Source organism: Salvelinus alpinus, chromosome 30, assembly GCF_045679555.1.
Source record: "Salvelinus alpinus chromosome 30, SLU_Salpinus.1, whole genome shotgun sequence".
Classification (NCBI taxonomy): domain Eukaryota; kingdom Metazoa; phylum Chordata; class Actinopteri; order Salmoniformes; family Salmonidae; genus Salvelinus; species Salvelinus alpinus.
In genome coordinates, this window is record NC_092115.1 from 4,093,103 (window position 1) to 4,117,618 (window position 24,516).

At 42.4% G+C, this 24,516-nt stretch overlaps 1 pseudogene; it reads right to left on the reverse strand.

Moving 5' to 3' along the window:
* LOC139560058 (serine/threonine-protein kinase MAK-like) overlaps positions 1 to 24,516 on the reverse strand; it is an 83,333-nt pseudogene that overhangs the window by 55,096 nt on the left and 3,721 nt on the right.

The following is a 24,516-nucleotide window of genomic DNA, read 5'->3' on the forward strand; positions in this document are numbered from 1 at the left end:
AGTAACCTGGGGAGACGGAGCAGGTTGTCTGTTTTAATGTCACGGGGGCAGTAACCTGGGGAGACGGAGCAGGTTGTCTGTTTTAATGTCACGGGGGCAGTAACCTGGGGAGACGGAGCAGGTTGTCTGTTTTAATGTCATGGGGGCAGTAACCTGGGGAGACGGAGCAGGTTCTCTGTTTTAATGTCACGGGGGCAGTAACCTGGGGAGACGGAGCAGGTTGTCTGTTTTAATGTCATGGGGGCAGTAACCTGGGGAGACGGAGCAGGTTCTCTGTTTTAATGTCACGGGGGCAGTAACCTGGGGAGACAGAGCAGGTTCTCTGTTTTAATGTCACGGGGGCAGTAACCTGGGGAAACAGAACCTATTGACACACTTTTATCATAAGTGCATTTGATGAGAGGGAATTGTTGAATATCAATCACTGTTTCCCAATTCAGTTTCTTCCCATTCTATCAAAAGTGTGCACATTTTCTTACACGAATCCAATGCCTTGAAATGGAGTGAACGAACAAGTGCACACTTCAGGGTAAAAGGGGGATAATCAGAGGTCCTGTTCAATTATCTCAAGATCATAAAGACTCTACAACCCACTAAAGACAAACTTTAAAGTGACAGGCGGGAAAATAAGAGAGAAGAAGACTCTTACCATGTTTATGTACAAACGCTAAGCCAGTCAGAACTTGGAAAAGAATGTTTCTTATTTAATTCTCAGAAAACATCCTGTCTTCTCTGGCAACGGAGAGGAGGAAGGAGAGAAAAGAAGAGGAGAGAAAAGAAGAGGAGAGAAAAGAAGAGGAGAGAAAAGAAGAGGAGAGAAAAGAAGAGGAGAGAAAAGAAGAGGAGAGAAAAGAAGAGAGAAAAGAAGAGGAGAGAAAAGAAGAGGAGAGAAAAGAAGAGGAGAGAAAAGAAGAGGAGAGAAAAGAAGAGGAGAGAAAAGAAGAGGAGAGAAAAGAAGTGGATAGAAAAGAAGTGGAGAGAAAAGAAGAGGAGAGACAGATTTTACATTTTTTTATTTCACCTTTATTTAACCAGGTAGGCTAGTTGAGAACAAGTTCTCATTTGCAACTGCGACCTGGCCAAGATAAAGCATAGCAGTGTGAACAGACAACACAGAGTTACACATGGAGTAAACAATAAACAAGTCAATAACATGGTAGAAAAAAAAAGAGAATCTATATACAATGTGTGCAAAAGGCATGAGGTAGGCAATAAATCGAATAATTACAATTTAGCAGATTAACACTGGAGTGATAAATCATCAGATGATCATGTGCAAGAAGAGATACTGGTGTGCAAAAGAGCAGAAAAGTAAATAAATAAAAGCAGTATGGGGGGTGAGGTAGGTAAATTGGGTGGGTAGTTTACAGATGGACTATGTACAGCTGCAGCGATCGGTTAGCTGCTCGGATAGCAGATTTTTAAAGTTGTTGAGGGAGATAAAGGTCTCCAACTTCAGAGATTTTTGCAATTCGTTCCAGTCGCAGGCAGCAGAGAACTGGAAGGAAAGGCGTCCAAATGAGGTTTTGGCTTTAGGGATGATCAGTGAGATACACCTGCTGGAGCGCGTGTTGCGGGTGAGTGTAGCCATCGTGACCAGTGAACTGAGATAAGGCGGCACTTTACCTAGCATAGCCTTGTAGATGACCTGGAGCCAGTGGGTCTGACGACGAACATGTAGCGAGGGCCAGCCGACTAGGGCATACAGGTCGCAGTGGTGGGTTGTATAAGGTGCTTTAGTAACAAAACGAATGGCACTGTGATAAACTGCATCCAGTTTGCTGAGTAGAGTATTGGAAGCTATTTTGTAGATGAGGAAAAGAACGCAGAGACAACCGTGTCCTTCGACGGAGAGTGATACCAACAGCCACGGGCATGACTGATTGATTGAATTAAGAGAAACATGAGGTGCTCGTGAAAACCGTGAAAACCTTGAATATAGTCTGCTGTCCTGATATGATATCATCATAGACAACTACCTGTGCATTTAGGCTTGGGCATGGTATCACTCACACCTCTCCATCCCCAAAAGGTACAAGAGAAACGGAGTCATCCCTGGCCTGGTGGACGTTATCATCAACAGTGGAGTAGTCATATTTATTTCATTTAACCTTTATTTTATTCCCATTGAGTTTAAGGCTTATTTTTCCAAGTGAGCCATGCATGAACGAACACAACTTATAAAAATGCACAATACTACAAGCAATTTAAGAATAATCCCATTTCTCAACACAGAGGTCCTCCATCAACAACTTGAACTGCCCTGGGGGCACCATATACGGTGCTGAAACACTCACAGCAGATGTAGCTAACTCAGTGGAGATTAAAGGGACGTCCAGAGTTAGTCATCCCTGTGGGTCTGGTGACTCGTATGTCTGTAATTTAACAATGAAGTGAAGTATGGCGGAAGTTTGCACAAGAGGGCTTTATAAACAGAGAGCAGTGCATTGATCTATGAGACTTGAGGGCCAGCCTCCCTTCTGATACAGAATGCAGTGATGTGTACTGAACCTAGTCTAAAGCCGTAATGAATGTCTACTGAATGATTTATTTTGTGGACTTCTCTTATATTCCTCAAAGAGAAGCCCATATCAGCCCATACCATACCATGCCCATACACATACCATACCCATATCTAGCCCATACCCATATCTAGCCCATACCCATACCACGACCATATCTAGCCCATACCCATATCTAGCCCATACCATGCCCATACCCATACCCATACCATGCCCATACCATGCCCATACACATACCACGCCCATATCTAGCCCATACCCATACCACGCCCATATCCAGCCCAAACACATACCATGCCCATATCTAGCCCATACCAAGCCCATATCTAGTCTATAACATGACCCATATCCATACCAAGCCCATAACCATACTCACACCATGCCCATATCTAGCCTATACCAGGACCCATATCTAGCCCATATCCATACCAAGCCCATAACCATACCATACCCATACCCATATCTAGCCCATATCCATACAATGCCCAAACCATGCCCATACCCAGCCCAAGCCCATACCCAGCCCAAGCCCATACCCAGCCAATATCTAGCCCATACCAGGACCCATATCTATACCAAGCCCATATCTAGCCCATACCATCCCCATATCTAGCCCATACCCATATCTAGCCCATACCAATACTATGCCCATATCTAGCCCATATCTAGCCCATACCCATATCTAGCCCATACCCATATCTAGCCCATACCAATACTATGCCCATATCTAGCCCATATCTAGCCCATACCCATATCTAGCCCATACCATGCTCATATCTAGCCCATATCTAGCCCATACCCATATCTAGCCCATACCATACCCATATCTAGCCCATACCAATATCTAGCCCATACCATGCTCATATCTAGCCCATACCAATACCATGCTCATATCTAGCCCATACCCATATCTAGCCCATACCATACCCATATCTAGCCCATACCAATACTATGCCCATATCTAGCCCATACCCATATCTAGCCCATACCATGCTCATATCTAGCCCATACCAATACCATGCTCATATCTAGCCCATACCCATATCTAGCCCATACCATACCCATATCTAGCCCATACCAATACCATGCTCATATCTAGCCCATACCCATATCTAGCCCATACCATGCTCATATCTAGCCCATATCCATATCTAGCCCATACCCATACCATGCCCATGGCCATATCTAGCCCATACCCAGCCCATATCTAGCCTATGCCCATATCGAGCCCATACCCATATCTAGCCCATACCATGCCCATATCTAGCCTATGCCCATATCCAGCCCATACCCATACCCATACCATGCCCATACCATATCTAGCCCATACCCATACCATACCCATATCTAGCCCATACCATGCCCATACCCAGCCCATACCCAGCCCATATCTAGCCCATGCCATATCTAGCCTATGCCCAACCCATATCTAGCCTCTGCCCAGCCCATATCTAGCCTATGCCCAACCCATATCTAGCCTATTCCCAGCCCATATCTAGCCTATGCCCAGCCCATATCTAGCCCATACCCAGCCCATATCTAGCCTATTCCCAGCCCATATCTAGCCTATGCCCAGCCCATATCTAGCCTATGCCCAACCCATATCTAGCCTATGCCCAGCCCATATCTAGCCTATGCCCAGCCCATATCTAGCCTATGCCCAGCCCATATCTAGCCCATACCCAGCCCATATCTAGCCCATACCCAGCCCATATCTAGCCCATACCCATACCCATACCATATCTAGCCCATATCTCAAGTCAGTACATGTAGCTACACTACAAAAGGTGCTAAGTAGAAACATATAGGGTTCTTTGGTTTGTCTGCATACGGGAACCCTTTTGGTGCTACGGGAACCCTCTATGTAGGGTTCTCCATAGAAACCCCTGTAAATGGTTCTACTTAAATGGTTCTACCCTTTTATATTTGAAGGGTTCTTCCTAGAACGCTATATGAATGGTTCAACCAACCTTACAATGTAAAGGATAACTCTTTATGACAATACATTACATCTATCACAAGGCCTTTCGTTGAGGGCCTAGTTATACCCTACACACAGTGGTGTTAGGAAACTCCTGGTTTACAGGCCACATCAGGCCTGCAAGTCACATTATGCTGGCTTGCAAAGTGATGTGTAATTCCTATTGGAATCCAAACAGTGAGGATATCCAACAATTGCATTCAGAATGACTGCCAGGGTACGTAAGATTCACCAATGAGTCTACCTGTCCTAAATCATCTAATGTGGAACAACCATCTCAGTAACGGGTGCAATAAGTCCAACTACTAACAGTTTTGATTTGTTTAGGGAAACAATGCTTTTTATCTTTGTGTAGCATAACATTAATCAACCAATCAATGTACCTCACATGACATGCGAAAACACAGATATTGAAACAAACAATTCTGAAAATCAAACTGCAGTAGATCATGCTGGGAAATATGATAATGATTTGCGTGGGTTTTCAGTGTTTTATTAACCCTCCACAGAGTCAAAATGACAATCACACTCAACTCTGGTTATGAACACTGACACTGTGGTTCTTTTCCCAATTTGCTGTGTACCATAAAATACACTACTGGTTCACTCATACGCCATTCTAATCTCCTACTCTCTGCAACAACAAAATCACAAAAAAAAATACTAATTTGAAATATATAAATCATGGCAAAGATATCAACTATGTGAAATAATTAAGGGAATAGCAGATACAGTTGAAGTCGGAAGTTTACATACACTTAGGTTGTCATTAGGAGTCATTAAAACTCGTTTTTCAACCACTCCACAAATTTATTGTTAACAAACTATAGTTTTGGCAAGTCGGTTCGCTTGACATCATGGGGAAATCAAAAGAAATCAGCCAAGATCTCAGAAAAAAAAGTAGACCACCACAAGTCTGGTTCATCCTTGGGAGCAATTTCCAAACGCCTGAAGGTGCCACGTTCATCTGTACAAACAATAATACGCAAGTATAAACACCATGGGACCACGCAGGCGTCATACCGCTCAGGAAGGAGACGCGTTCTGTCTCCTAGAGATGAACGTACTTTGGTGCGAAAAGTGCAAATCACAAGTGCAAACAACAGCAAAGGACCCTGTGAAGATGCTGGAGGAAACACGTACAAAAGTATCTATATCCACAGTAAAACGAGTCCTATATCGACATAACCTGAAAGGCCGCTCAGCAAGGAAGAAGCCACTGTTACAAAACTGCCATAAAAAAGCCAGACTACGGTTTGCAACTGCACATAGGGACAAAGATCGTACTTTTTGGAGAAATGTCCTCTGGTTTGAACAAAAATAGAACTGTTTGACCATAATGACCATTGTTATTTTTTGGGGAAAAAGGGTGACGCTTGCAAGCCGAAGAACACCATCCCAACCGTGAAGCACGGGGGTGGCAGCATCATGTTGTGCGGGTGCTTTGCTGCAGGAGAGACTAGTGCACTTCACAAAATAGATGGCATCATGAGGGAGGAAAATTATGTGGATATATTGAAGCAACATCTCAAGATATCAGGCAGGAAGTTAAAGCTTGGTCACAAATGGGCCAATGACCCCAAGCATACTTCCAAAGTTGTGGCAAAATGGCTTAAGGACAACAAAGTCAAGGTATTGGAGTGGCCATCACAAAGCCCTGACCTCAATCCTATAGAAAATTTGTGGGCAGAACTGAAAAAGCGTGTGCGAGCAAGGAGGCCTACAAACCTGACTCAGTTACACCAGCTCTGTCAGAAGGAATGGGCTAAAGTTCACCCAACTTATTGTGGGAAGCTTGTGGAAGGCTACCCAAAATATTTGACCCAAGTTAAACAATTTTAAAAAGACAATGCTACCAAATACTAATTGAGTGTATGTAGAGTTCTGACCCACTGGGACTGTGATAAAAGAAATTAAAAGCTGAAACAAATCATTCTCTCTACTATTATTCTGACAATTCACATTCTTAAAATAAAGTGGTGATACTAACTGACCTAAGATAGGGAATTTTTACTAGGATTAAATGTCAGGAATTGCGAAAAACTGAGTTTAAATATATTTGGCTAAGGTGTATGTAAACTTCCGACTTCAACTGTACATGAACAAAATATTCCCATGTAGGTACACTTTAAAACACTCACACCTTTCTTTTAAAAACTGATCAGATGACTCAACTACTGATGTTAAAGTTTAAACATGGAGGTGAACAATAATGCTCAAAATCATCATAAGAAGATCCCTTTTCTCCCAGAGAAATGATTCCTAGGATGTTAAACCCTTTGCTTTACAAAGAACACTTGTCTTCCAAAAATAGTTCCATAGAACCCGATCGCTCCTCAAAGAACCCTTTGTTGGAACTTTCTTTCTCTCCAAGAGTGTAGCCAATACATTGTCTATTGCTTGAATAGTTATTAACAGCATTCCTTTGAAAGACAACTTTGACAGGCGGATCATATTGTACGTGACGACAGCGTTGTGCAAGCATTCAGAATCGACTACTAGTAGGCTATGCATTGTTATCATATTGTAGCGAACGGAGAGGCAGGGACGCAAACCCAGGTCGCTGGAGTGAAAAGGCAAACTCCTTACACATCGCGCCAATAGGGTTAACCCACTCGGTGGGAATTTTAATGTGGATTATCGAGGATCGCTACAATATTCAGTCTCAGTGTCTCTTGTACCTTCAGTGAGAGGTCTCTAGCTGGGCTGGGGAACCTACCATGTTTATGGATAAAGGAGGTCTCTAGTTGGGCTGGGGAACCTACCATGTTTATATATAAAGGAGGTCTCTAGCTGAGCTGGGGAATCTACCATGTTTATGGATAAAGGAGGTCTCTAGTTGGGCTGGGGAACCTACCATGTTTATGGATAAAGGAGGTCTCTAGCTGGGCTGGGGAACCTACCATGTTTATGGATAAAGGAGGTCTCTAGCTGGGCTGGGGAACCTACCATGTTTATGGATAAAGAAGGTCTCTAGCTGGGCTGGGGTACCTACCATGCTTATGGATAAAGGAGAGTCCCTGTAATATCTGAAACAGCACGTTCCTGATCACTGACTCAGGGAACAATCTCTGTCTGGAAAGATGAACATCAATACATTCACATGTTAGTCATTTAGCAGATGCTCTTATCCAGAGAGACTTACAGTCAGTGAGTCATTTAGCAGATGCTCTTATCCAGAGAGACTTACAGTCAGTGAGTCATTTAGCAGATGCTCTTATCCAGAGAGACTTACAGTCAGTGAGTCATTTAGCAGATGCTCTTATCCAGAGAGACTTACAGTCAGTGAGTCATTTAGCAGATGCTCTTATCCAGAGAGACATACAGTCAGTGAGTCATTTAGCAGATGCTCTTATCCAGAGAGACTTACAGTCAGTGAGTCATTTAGCAGATGCTCTCATCCAGAGCGACATACAGTCAGTGAGTCATTTAGCAGATGCTCTCATCCAGAGCGACATACAGTCAGTGCATTTGGGTTAACCGAGCTTGGCAAGACAACCACATATCACAATCCTTGTAAGTAAAACTTTACTCAATATATGACGACTCAATCAGATCATACATACATAGGAACGTTCACAGATAAAGGGTCTCATTTCAACAGCTATAGAGACATTTGCATCCATCTGAACTGTCCAATTAGTAACAGACTACAATTTCCTGAAAATAACTAGTAAATATAATAATATAAATAACTAATAACAAACTACAATTAAAATGTTTAATTCTTCCATCTTTCATTCTTTCTCATTATTCTATTGATATCTTGCATCATAATATTGATGAGTGATTGATCCTACCTGTCTTGCATCATAATATTGATGAGTGATTGATCCTACCTGTCTTGCATCATAATATTGATGAGTGATTGATCCTACCTGTCTTGCATCATAATATTGATGAGTGATTGATCCTACTTGTCTTGCATCATAATATTGATGAGTGATTGATCCTACCTGTCTTGCATCATAATATTGATGAGTGATTGATCCTACCTGTCTTGCATCATAATATTGATGAGTGATTGATCCTACCGGTCCTTCATCAGCTGGTAGAGGTTTTCCTTCATGTACTCAAAGACAAAGTAGAGGTGGTCATTCTCCCGGATCACCTCCTTCAGCTTCACTACGTTGGCATGGCTCAACTTCTTCAGAGACTGTAAACATAAACGTACACATTGCTTTGTATGGAGTGACATTAGCTAATGTACAATATATTTCTACTCTTACGTCAATAAGAAAGGTGGGTAATGTCAGAAACCCAGAACTAAAATCTGGAATAATTGCGTCAGATGCTACATTTATAGTATGTTACGTAGAGTTTGTGCATGAGAGATTACTGAGTGGTGTAATGGCTTCCCATTGTTTTCTGACATGAGAGATTATAGAGTGGGGGTAATGGCTTCCCATTGTTTTCTGACATGAGAGATTATGGAGTGGGGGTAATGGCTTCCCATTGTTTTCTGACATGAGAGATTATAGAGTGGGGGTAATGGCTTCCCATTGTTTTCTGACATGAGAGATTACTGAGTGGTGTAATGGCTTCCCATTGTTTTCTGACATGAGAGATTATAGAGTGGGGGTAATGGCTTCCCATTGTTTTCTGACATGAGAGATTATGGAGTGGGGGTAATGGCTTCCCATTGTTTTCTGACATGAGAGATTATAGAGTGGGGGTAATGGCTTCCCATTGTTTTCTGACATGAGAGATTATAGAGTGGGGGTAATGGCTTCCCATTGTTTTCTGACATGAGAGATTATAGAGTGGGGGTAATGGCTTCCCATTGTTTTCTGACATGAGAGATTATAGAGTGGGGGTAATGGCTTCCCATTGTTTTCTGACATGAGAGATTACTGAGTGGTGTCATGGCTTCCCATTGTTTTCTGACATGAGAGATTATGGAGTGGGGGTAATGGCTTCCCATTGTTTTCTGACATGAGAGATTATAGAGTGGGGGTAATGGCTTCCCATTGTTTTCTGACATGAGAGATTATAGAGTGGGGGTAATGGCTTCCCATTGTTTTCTGACATGAGAGATTATAGAGTGGGGGTAATGGCTTCCCATTGTTTTCTGACATGAGAGATTATAGAGTGGGGGTAATGGCTTCCCATTGTTTTCTGACATGAGAGATTACTGAGTGGTGTCATGGCTTCCCATTGTTTTCTGACATGAGAGATTATGGAGTGGGGGTAATGGCTTCCCATTGTTTTCTGACATGAGAGATTACTGAGTGGTGTCATGGCTTCCCATTGTTTTCTGACATGAGAGATTATGGAGTGGGGGTAATGGCTTCCCATTGTTTTCTGACATGAGAGATTATAGAGTGGTGTAATGGCTTCCCATTGTTTTCTGACATGAGAGATTATGGAGTGGGGGTAATGGCTTCCCATTGTTTTCTGACATGAGAGATTATGGAGTGGGGGTAATGGCATCCCATTGTTTTCTGACATGAGAGATTACTGAGTGGGGGTAACAACTCTGTAGGTGGAGGAGTGGGTCACATGTGGTAGTGCAAAACCAAGAGACAGACAGGGCAGCACTCAAAGAAGGGGATTTATTAACTCAAAATGGTTCACAGGTCGCTTGGGGAATCATGTCCCAAAAGCTTGTTCTCACTCAAAAATAGTGAAAATAGTGAAAATCAACAGCTGGCCCTTTATAGCAGTAACTGAACATCAGTGTAAATCACTGGGGAAGATGTTATTTTACCCCAGGGCAGAGAAAGCGGCCAACCTTAGGTATTGGGGTGCTGGCTGGTGTCGTGGACAATTGCAAGATGATAGTATAATGCTTGTAAAATGATGTTATAATGCTTGTATTACATTATAATAGTTGTTACATTCGAACAGAATAGAGTACTGTGTGTGTGTGTGTTTTCCACTGAGGATGGGCCTCTATGAGATAACACTGACAGAGGAGATTTACGATGTCTTTGGGTGATAAAACCTAAAGAGCATTCTAGAGAACATGAGCTAATGGTTCTGTGCTATGGAGTACCAGGAACGAGATTATAACCTCGTCTGAGGGACCAAACTGAACGATAATTTATAGCGAATGTTATCTGGTTAAGGGATACTCCTTTCTCAAGAAAAAGTCCCTTTGTGAAGAGTTCCTAAGATCTGTGGTTCGTCGTGTAGGTTGAGAGGGGTGTATCTTGGCTATAAAATATCTTTGTAATTTTCTGTAGTCACTTTTCTATGGTTCATTAGAGATAGCCCATCATTGAAAGTCAAAGGCTATTGCAAAGCTCTTATTATTAAAGATGTAGTTTAAGTATAACTCTGACTGGTGTGTAGTTTGTAACTCTCCTCATTTGGTAAAGCAGAAATATGCCACCACACTGGTCCAAATGTTTACGACAGAGCTTATAGTTTTAAAATGTCATGGTGGTTTTAAATTGCCTTAGGATGTATTTGAAATGGCAGCTTATATTGCACTGCGCCCCTGGTCAAAAGCAGTGCACTATAATGAGTAGGGCGCCATTTCAGATAGTGGTTCCTACCTTGACTTCTCGTAAATTCATACACTCATCCCACGAGTAGAACTTCCTCTTCATCCTGAGAGAACATATTTAATCTAAGAGCCTACATTCAATACAAGTTAAAGGACACATTTAATATCTATTAGATGGTTAATACAAGAATAATAACTTTACACAATTGATATACTCCTATTATGTGCATAGGTGTTCATGATATGAAATAAACCTGAGTCAGGTGTTTTGGACCAATTTGTATTCCGTATATCTAACAGTCTACCGGTTCTACTTCCTGAGGCCTATAGTCTCTGATAATGATAGCCTCACGGAACCCCTATCCCAAATTTGTAGAATTTTTTTTATTTTTATTAAAAAGTTGGTTCCTTCGCTCCCAGTATTCTTGGGTGACACCACTGATATGCTAGAGAGCATTGAGAAGTTCAATCTAATGATATACTTGTAACTATGGATGTTCCAGGTGTTTATAGAAACATGCCCGTACAGGAAGCCTAGAAGTCCTCTCTCACTATCTAAAGATACACGCCCTGAAGGTCTGCTGCCTCCTTCTGGTTTTATTTTGACATTAACCCAAAATGGCGTTATATAGGAACTATTTTCAATATGCTGGCTATTTTTTACCTCCAATACCAGGGAACAGCGAATGGAATTATAAAATGGGGATTATGCTAATTTGTTTCTGGGTTTCTGGGAAGAAAACAATTATTTACATATGCTGTCTCTAAAGCGTTCTTTTCTAATATTGTCCTGTGGTGCCGATACGTTGACGATATTCTGGTAGTCTGGAGGGGCACAGAGAAGGACTTGAGTAGATTTGTGTTCTATGCCAACTCTACTAATCCACATTAATAATTTACATTAGAGCATTGTAATTCCTCTGTCAATTTCCTCGACCTCACTGTTTTTTAAAAAGGTGATACGCTTGAAACTACTATTGTTCATAAACCTCTCAGTAGGAACACTAAGCTATGACAGTAAATCATCCTAAATCTCTAAAAGCAACATTCCCAACGGTCAATTCCTTAGACTGAGGAGAGAGAAACTGCAGCAAATCAAATGACTGAGAGCAGGGAGAGGAAGACCTCCGGGACAGTACAGTGAGCCCAGGGACCGAAGCCCAGGTCCCCTCCCGTGGACCGAGGCTCGTGATAGTCCCCTCACCGTGGACCGAGGCCACAGTGATAGTCCCCTCACCGTGGACCGAGGCCACAGTGATAGTCCCCTCACCGTGGACCGAGGCCACAGTGATAGTCCCCTCACCGTGGACCGAGGCTACAGTGATAGTCCCCTCACCGTGGACCGAGGCCACAGTGATAGTCCCCTCATCGTGGACCGCGGCTACAGTGATAGTCCCCTCATCGTGTAACGATGCTACAGTGATAGTCCCCTCATCGTGGACCGCGGCTACAGTGATAGTCCCCTCACCGTGGACCGAGGCTACAGTGATAGTTCCTCACCGTGGACCGAGGCTACAGTGATAGTTCCTCACCGTGGACCGAGGCTACAGTGATAGTCCCCTCACAGTGGAACGAGGCTACAGTGATAGTCCCCTCACCGTGGAACGAGACTACAGTGATAGTCGCCTCACCGTGGAACGAGGCTACAGTGACAGTCCCCTCACCGTGGACCGAGGCTACAGTGACAGTCCCCTCACCGTGGACCGAGGCTACAGTGATAGTCCCCTCACCGTGGACCGAGGCTACAGTGATAGTCCCCTCACCGTGGACCGCGGCTACAGTGATAGTCCCCTCACCGTGGACCGAGGCTACAGTGATAGTCCCCTCATCGTGGACCGAGGCTACAGTCATAGTCCCTCACCGTGGAACGAGGCTACAGTGAGTCCCCTCACCGTGGAACGAGGCTACAGTGATAGTCCCCTCACCGTGGAACGAGGCTACAGTGAGTCCCCTCACCGTGGAACGAGGCTACAGTGATAGTCCCCTCACCGTGGAACGAGGCTACAGTGATAGTCCCCTCACCGTGGAACGAGGCTACAGTGATTGTCCCCTCACCGTGGAACGAGGCTACAGTGATAGTCCCCTCACCGTGGAACGAGGCTACAGTGATAGTCCCCTCATCGTGGACCGAGGCTACAGTGATAGTCCCTTCATCGTGGACCGAGGGTACAGTCATAGTCCCTCACCGTGGAACGAGGCTACAGTGATAGCCCCCTCACCGTGGAACGAGACTACAGTGATAGTCCCCTCATCGTGGACCGAGGCTATGGTCATAGTCCCTCACCGTGGAACGAGGCTACAGTGATAGTCCCCTCACCGTGGAACGAGACTACAGTGATAGTCCCCTCATCGTGGACCGAGGCTACAGTCATAGTCCCTCACCGTGGAACGAGGCTACAGTGATAGTCCCCTCATCGTGGAACGAGGCTACAGTGATAGTCCCCTCTCCCTGGACCGAGGCTACAGTGATAGTCCCCTGTCATGACGTTGCCCTGTTGGTGAGATTTATGACCCCCAATAGCTTTCCCCCTTTTCTCGCTCTACTCTACAGAATGAACTCTTGGAAAGCCTTTCGTTAACAGAGAGAGTATGGTAACATCGAAAGGTTGTGTACGGAACAATATTTCGGTAATCCAACCAGTAGAAAGTATCCGTTGGTACTTAAAGAATATGATGTCAGATCAGTCGTCGTCTGAGACATTATTACTGTTGACAGGAAGACATAAACTGTATCCTGGAAAGTCTACACATTCTAGTTATCAGATTCACATGGAATTGTTGTGCAATTAAACATTTTAAATATGAAACTATTTGTGAAAAGATGAAATGTAATTTTTGTTTTTAAAATGAGAGAATTGTTATCATAAGTAAAATATGCTCACTCAGTGGCCACACCCACATGAATAGGCATTGGTTGGAAATGAACCAACCCCTCTTCTACATTTCTATATGTAGAAGAGCCTCCCACCACCCCCACAGCCCCGTGACCAAATTCACCGCAAACTAAACCAACCTCAGGGTGAACTCTGGTTGCGAATGGTTGAACGACTACAACCTAACAAAATGAATTTCAACATGGAGGTGACGATCGCCACGCTGGAAGAATGAATTTCGACTATACCAGCCAGAATATAGCATGAACTTATAGTATGGCAACTTGGCATGAACTTTGAACTCTTATTCACTAAAGAAGTGATAACTCGACATCTAGGATGTATCAGCAGCAGCTGTAAACGTGGGCTAGGAGAGGACGGACAATCTCTTCAGAACGACAGGGTACTACAACGTATCCGTTCTACCACAAGACGACAGACTACACCGTATCCGCCAAGAAATATTCTTCAAAGGACAAGAGAGATCTCTGCTGGGCAACCCAGCCTTCCATCTTCGACCAATCTATCGAAGCGCGGCTCAGAGTAAATATATTTCTTGCATTTTTCTTTTCCGAATGGGCGGTACTTTAGAATGCATAAGATTCTGTATTTACGCCAGCATAGCTTCATAAGGTCCGATAGAGACCCAATCCTTCTGTTCCTCAGTCTTCCCGCTCTTTCATTCAAACCCAACCCCCTGTCTTTGTGTAACCAGCCGTCATATCGCTTCCATCCACTAGGGACGTTTTCTTTTATGACATAATTAGTAATCAATGTATGATCCATCCTGTGTATATGTAATTCTGTGTGATTGTTTAGGTATTTAGTAAATAAATAATTCAACCAAATGTTGTATTGCTGATTCAACTTGTTAGCCAGGGTTCGTGAAGATAACCAAAAATTTAACGACGTTCAGATGAGACTGAATAAGGTGACGATTAATAATTGACTGCTACAGATATAAAAGATGACCAGATCTTTGAGAGTTTATTCAGAAGACAACAGCTCTATAAACATTATTCTGTGGTGCCCCTTCACCCCCACAGCCTCCCACCACCACCACAGCCCCTTCACCCATGCCCTCACCTCTTGATGGCCACCAGTTCTCCAGATTCGTTGCTCTTGCCCATGAGTACGCTGCCGAAGGTCCCGTCCCCCAGCTGTCTCATGGTGGTATAACGATTCATCTCCCACCGCGGGGCCGCGTTCCAACCCTGCTGCTGCTCCTTCAGCGGAGAGTGGGTAGGAAAACGTTACAACGTCTCAAATGGAGCCCTATTCTCTATATAGTGCACTACTTTGACCAGGAATAGAGCTACATAGGGAATAGGGTGCCATTTGGGATGTTGCATACTATATACAGTGCATTTGGAAAGTATTCAAACATCTTTGACATTTTCCACATTTTGTTTAAGTTACAGCCTTATTCTAAAATGGATTCAATTGGTTTTTTTCACCTCCCTGACCAAGGTCCTTCTCCCCCGATTGTTCAGTTTGGCCGGGCGGCCAGCTCTAGGAAGAGTCTTGGTGGTTCCAAACTTCTTCCATTTAAGAATGATGGAGGCCACTGTGTTCTTGGGGACCTTCAAAGCTGCAGAAATGTTTTGGTACCCTTCCCCAGATCTGTGTCTCAACACAATCCTGTCTCAGAGCTCTACGGACAATTCCTTCGAACTCATGGCTTGGCTTTTGCTCTGACATGCACTGTCAACTGTGGGACCTTATATAGACAGGTGTGTGCTTTTCCAAATCATGTCCAATCAATTTAATTTACCACAGGTGGACTCCAATCAAGTGGACACATTGTGCGCTCTGCAAACATTGAATTCCATCAATTTATTTGTCTTTTGTTTGGAGTGCTCCTGTGAATGTTGAGTCAGGACGAGCACAAAGTAGACCTATAGACTACCTGGCCTGATTACACATAGAAGTAGGTCTATAGACTACCTGATTACACATAGAAGTAGGTCTATAGACTACCTGATTACACATAGAAGTAGGTCTATAGACTACCTGATTACACATAGAAGTAGACCTATAGACTACCTGATTACACATAGAAGTAGACCTATAGACTACCTGATTACACATATAAGTAGACCTATAGACTACCTGGCCTGATTACACATAGAAGTAGGCCTATAGACTACCTGATTACACATAGAAGTAGACCTATAGACTACCTGATTACACATAGAAGTAGACCTATAGACTACCTGATTACACATAGAAGTAGACCTATAGACCACCTGATTACACATAGAAGTAGACCTATAGACTACCTGATTACACATAGAAGTAGACCTATAGACTACCTGGCCTGATTACACATAGAAGTAGGCCTATAGACTACCTGATTACACATAGAAGTAGACCTATAGACTACCTGATTACACATAGAAGTAGACCTATAGACTACCTGATTACACATAGAAGTAGACCTATAGACTACCTGATTACACATAGAAGTAGACCTATAGACCACCTGATTACACATAGAAGTAGACCTATAGACTACCTGATTACACATAGAAGTAGACCTATAGACTACCTGGCCTGATTACACATAGAAGTAGGTCTATAGACTACCTGGCCTGATTACACATAGAAGTAGGCCTATAGACTACCTGGCCTGATTACACATAGAAATAGGCCTATAGACTACCTGATTACACATAGAAGTAGACCTATAGACTACCTGGCCTGATTACACATAGAAGTAGGTCTATAGACTACCTGGCCTGATTACACATAGAAGTAGACCTATAGACTACCTGGCCTGATTACACATAGAAGTAGGTCTATAGACTACCTGGCCTGATTACACATAGAAGTAGGCCTATAGACTACCTGGCCTGATTACACATAGAAGTAGGTCTATAGACCACCTGATTACACATAGAAGTAGACCTATAGACTACCTGGCCTGATTACACATAGAAGTAGGCCTATAGACTACCTGATTACACATAGAAGTAGGTCTATAGACTACCTGGCCTGATTACACATAGAAGTAGGCCTATAGACTACCTGATTACACATAGAAGTAGACCTATAGACTAGCTGATTACACATAGAAGTAGACCTATAGACTACCTGGCCTGATTACACATAGAAGTAGGCCTATAGACTACCTGATTACACATAGAAGTAGACCTATAGACTACCTGGCCTGATTACACATAGAAGTAGGCCTATAGACTACCTGGCCTGATTACACATAGAAGTAGGCCTATAGACTACCTGGCCTGATTACACATAGAAGTAGGCCTATAGACTACCTGATTACACATAGAAGTAGACCTATAGACTACCTGGCCTGATTACACATAGAAGTAGGCCTATAGACTACCTGGCCTGATTACACATAGAAGTAGGCCTATAGACTACCTGATTACACATAGAAGTAGACCTATAGACTACCTGGCCTGATTACACATAGAAGTAGGCCTATAGACTACCTGGCCTGATTACACATAGAAGTAGGCCTATAGACTACCTGGCCTGGTTACACATAGAAGTAGACCTATAGACTACCTGATTACACATAGAAGTAGACCTATAGACTACCTGGCCTGATTACACATAGAAGTAGACCTATACACTACCTGATTACACATAGAAGTAGGCCTATAGACTACCTGATTACACATAGAAGTAGGTCTATAGACTACCTGGCCTGATTACACATAGAAGTAGGTCTATAGACTTCCTGGCCTGATTACACATAGAAGTAGACCTATACACTACCTGATTACACATAGAAGTAGACCTATAGACTACCTGATTACACATAGAAGTAGGTCTATAGACTACCTGGCCTGATTACACATAGAAGTAGGTCTATAGACTACCTGGCCTGATTACACATAGAAGTAGGCCTATAGACTACCTGGCCTGATTACACATAGAAGTAGGCCTATAGACTACCTGATTACACATAGAAGTAGACCTATAGACTACCTGGCCCTGATTACACATAGAAGTAGGCCTATAGACTACCTGATTACACATAGAAGTAGACTATAGACTACCTGCCCTGATTACACATAGAAGTAGGCCTATAGACTAGCCCTGATTACACATATAGACTACCTGATTACACATAGAAGTAGGTCTATAGACTACCTGGCCTGATTACACATAGAAGTAGACCTATAGACTACCTGGCCCTGATTACACATAGAAGTAGACCTATAGACTACCTGATTACACATAGAAGTAGGTCTATAGACTACCTGATTACACATAGAATTAGGCCTATAGACTACCTGGCCTGATTACACATAGAAGTAGGCCTATAGACTACCTGATTACACATAGAAGTAGACCTATAGACTACCTGGCCTGATTACACATAGAAGTAGGCCTATAGACTACCTGATTACACATAGAAGTAGACCTATAGACTACCTGGCCCTGATTACACATAGAAGTAGACCTATAGACTACCTGATTACACATAGAAGTAGACCTATAGACTACCTGGCCTGATTACACATAGAAGTAGGTCTATAGACTACCTGGCCTGATTACACATAGAAGTAGACATATAGACTACCTGGCCTGCGCACAAACCTAGGCATATAAATGTGCACATTTGGGGATCTGATAGTGTTTCTGATTGGCTTAAATCGCACCACCACTAATGAGCTGTGAAGCTTCTCAAAGTCATGTTTTCTTCACCTCAAACAGAAAGCGAACGAAGTCGGTTTTTACATCAGCTGAGAAGGACAATAGTTCCTCAACGTATTTGAAAGATCTTTCCAGCTCTCTCCCTTTTGATGACCACTCAGAGTGAAAGGGAACAATGTCCTGCTCTGATCCGGTGGAAATGTCATAAAAATAGGTCTACCAGATTACTTCTTATCAGTGCTTGACTAGGACTGAAATAAGTTCTGGTAATCATTTTGGGTGCTGGTACTGTTTATATTTAGGTGGTCCACAATACTGTTGAGCTGATATTCTATAAGAGGAACAGGAACGCAAGCAGTAGAACATGTGAGGTGTCGATACTCAGCTCCGCTGGGCTCCTGCCCAAGTAAAGCACCGCCTCTTAACACTAGCGCAAATAGCCTACAGCTGTGTCTGTCCCGAGCTCGCTGTCGTGGGAAATTGAGGACCCAGAATATTTTATACAATGTTTCAAGTTTGTTGCATTTTCATTTAGATTTGGATAGAATTTTGATTATCCACATGACAATGATTTTCAGATATGAAGATGTAATTATAAAAGAAATGAACCTGTTCCACAAAAATGTGCATATGAAAACCATAACTGGCACGCAGATCAGTAGAAGTGGTCAGATAAATGTACATTCCACATGAGAAAAGGTTGCCGACTCCTCTTGTAGCCTATTACCAGCAACGCAGTTACTACACAGTTACAATGCAGTTACTACACAGTTACTACACAGTTACGATGCTATTACCAGCAACTTCAGAGAGTAAAGGCAGAATCTGCGAAAGCCAGCAGGAGGAGAATGGTTGGGTCAGGTTAGTATTTTTTGAAATTCTGGTTATCTAGATTTCTGGCTCCCTCTTGAGTCATGTGGGTCTTATTTCACCAAACCGTGAGCTTAAAGCATCAGACAAGCTCAATGCATACAGTTGATTTTATATGGAAAAATACACATTTGAAAATGTTGACCAATGGATTGGTCGAAAGAACAGACGAGTTTCGGTCAACCAATATTTTTGTTGTTGTTGCGGACAGCCCTACTGTATGCGCTTTCGGTAGCCTGATGGCATCCAGACTGAGGAGAAATCTGCACATGATGCATCCCTGTCCACCACCTGAAGTGGTCAAACAGATCTGAACACAAATCAGACTACAAATCAACTTTTAAGACCCGTCTTTTCAATGCGATCTTCGTATTCTGATAGCAGAAGTCACATGTAAGTATCAAGTGTAGACACAACCTCACTGTAACCAGTCCCTGTAATCTGGTTCAGGTTATTAATCAACCTACCAGGGTGTTTACAAACACTACAGGAACAAGATCATCCACATGTATCGATCACATTTTTACTAATACTGTAGAACTTTGTTCTAAAGCTGTATCCGTCCCCATTGGATGCAGTGATCACAATATAGTGGCTATATCCAGGAAAGACAAAGTTCCAACAGCTGGGCCTAAAATAGTGTATAAGAGATCATACAACATATTTTACTGTGACTCTTATGTGGATGATGTTAAAAATATTTATTGGTCTGATGTGATTAATGAGGAGCATCCAGACGCTGCACTTGAGGAATTTATGAAATTGCTTCTTCCAATTATTGATAAAGATGCACCTGTTAAGAAACTGACTGTTAGAACTGTTAAGGCTCCATGGATTGATGAGGAACTGAAAAACTGTATGGTTGAAGGAGATGGGGCAAAAGGAGAGGCTAAGGAGTCTGGCTACACATCTGACTGGCTGACTTACTGCGAAATTGAGAAGTTACGTGACTAAACAAAGAAGAAGAAGAGCCTGTATTATGAAGCCAAGATCAACGATATAAAGAATGATTGGGGAAAAAAACGAATTTTTTACTTTTTCCCTCATCTTTCATCCAATCAGATGGCTTATTCATCACAAACCATTTGATGTTGCCAATTATTTTAATGATTACTTCATTGGCAAAGCGGGAAAATGTAGGTAGGAAATGCCAACAATGAACAGTGAGCCATCGTATTCATGCATAAAAAAAACTAATAATGATAGAAAACCATTGCAAATTAGAATTTTGTAAAGTTAGTGTGGGAGAGGTGGAAAATGTATTGTTATCGATCAATAATGACCCACCTCCTGGCATTGACAACTTAGAAGGAAAGCTACTGAGGATGGTAGCTGACTCCTAGCTTCTCCTATCTGTCATATCTTTAATCTGAGTCTAGAGGAAAGTATTTGTCCTCATGCCTGGAGGGAAGCCAAAGTCATTCCGTTACCCAACAGTGGTAAAGCGGCCTTTACTGGTTCTAACAGCAGACCTATCAGCTTGCTGCCAGCTCTTAGCAAACTGTTGAAAAAAATTGGGTTTGACCAAATACAATGCTATTTCTCTGTGAACAAATTGACAACAAACTTTCAGCATGCTTATAGAGAAGGGCACTCAACATGTACTGACACAAATGAGAAATTGATAATAAGAAGATTGTGTTAGCTGTACTATTAGATTTCAGTGCAGCCTTTGATATTATCGACCATAACCTTTTGTTGAGAAAACGTATGTCTTTTCAACCTCTGCCACATCGTGGATTTAAAGCTATCTATCTCACAGAACTCAGAGGGTTTTCTTTAACGGAAACCTCTCTAATGTCAAACACGTAGGGTATGGTGTACCGCAGGGCAGCTCTCTAGGCCCTCAACACTTTTCTATCACTTCTTCTTTTAATAAGAAACATTGTTTTGAAAATTCCAAATTGTTTGCATAGTCAACTTACACACAGCTCTGACACACACACTTACGCCACCAGACATGCCACCAGGGGACTTTTCACAGTCCCCAAATCCAGAACAAATTCAAGAAAGTGTACAGTATTATTTAGAACCCTTACTGCATGGAACTTCCTTCCATCTCATATTGCTCAAATGAACAGAAAACCTGGTTTCAAAACACAGAAAAAGCAACACCTCACGCCACAACGCCTCTCCCCTATTTGACCAAGATAGTTTGTGTGTATGCATTGATATGTAGGCTACGTGTGCTATTTTAAAAATGTATGTAGTTCTGTCCTTGAGCTGTTTTTGTCTGTTAATGTTCTGTATTATGTTTCATGTTTTGTGTGGAACTCCAGGAAGAGTAGCTGCTGCTTTCTCAACAGCCAATGGGGATCCTCATAAAACCCCAGGAAGAGTAGCTGCTGCTTTCTCAACAGCCAATGGGGATCCTCATAAAACCCCAGGAAGAGTAGCTGCTGCTTTCTCAACAGCCAATGGGGATCCTCATAAAACCCCAGGAAGAGTAGCTGCTGCTTTCTCAACAGCCAATGGGGATCCTCATAAAACCCGAGTACCACATATTGAGTTGAAACATTATGAATATGACATTATTAAGTTATTATTTGATACGAGCATTGAAGATAAATCTGAAATCAGCAAAAGAAATCGAGCTAGCTAACCAGCAGATTTACATAAATCATAAATGATCAGCTGATAGCCCATCCTCTTATCCCGATGCCAAGGAGGCACTGTTCACGAGCTTGCTTACAACTTGTGATGATGAGTGAGTGTGCTGTTGCAGAAATAAATAGGACTATGGTCAAAAATTTTAACATTTTCGCTACAGTGGTATGTTATGATTTTTTTTTTGGGGGGGGGGGCACATGCCCCTGAAAGGTCTGTGCTCGACCCTGGACTACACACACTGCATTCTAGAATGGCATAGAATGCAGAGTGCGGAGTCTCAGGGGTCGAAACGTGATAAAATATATCACATGATGGGAACAAAGAATGCAGACAGGGTGCTGTTGTGAGGAGTCTCTTTTCACCTTCAGCGGAGAAGTCTGGCCTGGTCCCGGCCCTGGTCCAACACGCAGTCCCATAGTAGAGTCAGTCATCATGATCAGCAGTCAACACACAGCAGCTCCAGTAGGCTACTTTCTTCTGGGAGAACAGACACACTGACTGACGAGAATCACAACGCTGCAGGGTGGGTCTCAGATCAGATTAACGACACGCACAGGGGAGCTAGGACATCTCTTCTAGAAACACAGAAAGAAAACGACTATACTTCTTCACTTTTACCTTTCAAGTAGTGGTGGTGGGAGGTAGAACGTCCAAGGGACTACTAATGAAAAATGATCCTCCGACTGGCTAAATCGTGCACATTTACAGAAATGTTGATAAATATACATTGTCCCTGTCAAATAGACCTAATAAAGTAAAGAAAGAAAATAAATTGGTAAATGAATATGGAGAACTCGAACCGCCTTGCTCTTGCCTTAATAGCCCTAAAATAAAGAACATCCCTCTTTGTCTCACCTCAGCCATTCAGGAGGGGAGAGAAAGAGAAAGAGTGCTCCCCTCCTTGAGAAGGGAAGTGGATTAATTTGGCGTCTGCTCGGCTCACAGGAGTGTGCCCAGAACAGAACAGCCGCTTGCATATAACATCTTAAGTGTAGAACCCCTCTAACATTTTCTTAGATAAGGGTAAGGGGGACACCTAGTAAGTTGTACAGCTGACAACGCATTCAACTGAAATATGTCTTCCACATTTAACCCAACCCCTCTGAATCAGAGAGGTGTGGTGGGCTGCCTTAATCGACATCCTGTCATTGGCGCCCGGGGAACAGTGGGTTAATTGCATTGTTCAGGGGCAGAACGACAGATTTTTACCATGTCAGCTCGGGGATTCGATCCAGCAACCTTTCGGTTACTGGCTCAACACTGACACGTTTTATGGAAGTTTGAAGTCATGTAAGGCAGAAAAAGTCTCTGGTTACCATGGAGACGACCATTATTCACAGAATAAACGTCTCAAAAGATGGCATTTATTGTGGGAGCTCGCAAAATAGAATAACTTCTACATTCAGGACAGGAGAAACAATTTGATTCAGAAGATAATAAAACACGTTTCATATTGTTACAGGAGAAACAATTTGATTCAGAAGATAATGAAACACGCTTCGTATCGTTACAGGAGAAACAATTTGATTCAGAAGATAATAAAACACGTTTCATATCGTTACAGGAGAAACAATTTGATTCAGAAGATAATAAAACACGTTTCATATCGTTACAGGAGAAACAATTTGATTCAGAAGATAATAAAACACGTTTCATATTGTTACAGGAGAAACAATTTGATTCAGAAGATAATGAAACACGCTTCGTATCGTTACAGGAGAAACAATTTGATTCAGAAGATAATAAAACACGTTTCATATCGTTACAGGAGAAACAATTTGATTCAGAAGATAATGAAACACGTTTCATATCCTTACTTGTTTCTATTATTTTCTAGCATGTCAAGCTAAGTTACTCTGGCGCTCGTTGTCTCCAGTTAGTTATGGAAGGCCATGAGTTTCAAATCGTCTTGATATGAACGCTTGTTATGGGCATTTTTTACACCCGTTCATTAAACCTGTTCAGTGTGCATTTACAGGTGATTAGAACGTTTTAATATTGTACTTTCAGACGTGTGAAATTGTGCCACTGAACACCTGTGTAGTAACGGGTACATTTCATGCGTCTGAAAGTACCACATTGTAGCCCCTCACATCAATTTCCGAGAGTTTGACTTTCGGCTTGTTGCGATGAATCGCTTACTCATGGAGGGAGGACATGTTTCTAAATATGGATCAAATTGTTAAAATTAGTAAAGGCTTTGGTGAGAAAAATGGAGGAAGAAATTAAAACAACTTTTTTCACATATTACAACTACAAAGGTGGCGCAGGCTAGCTAGCTTATTTTCATTACAATAGCATGGCTAGTTAGCTAGCTAGCAATAGTATTCTGTCTAGCCTGTAACTAATGGTTGTTACGTTGTTGGACAGAGCAATAGTTCTTTGTACTTGTCATTTGGTTGAGACTAACATTAGTTTAGAAAATTATTTTTTACCTTGTGCATATTTATTGTGTAATTGGTTGACTTTGCTAGTTAGCAAGCTGAGATTTTTTTTGCTCACGTTGACTAACTTAGCAATTAGCATTTTTTAGGAGAACAGGTTAGCTCCTTGCAGAATCTAGACAAGAGA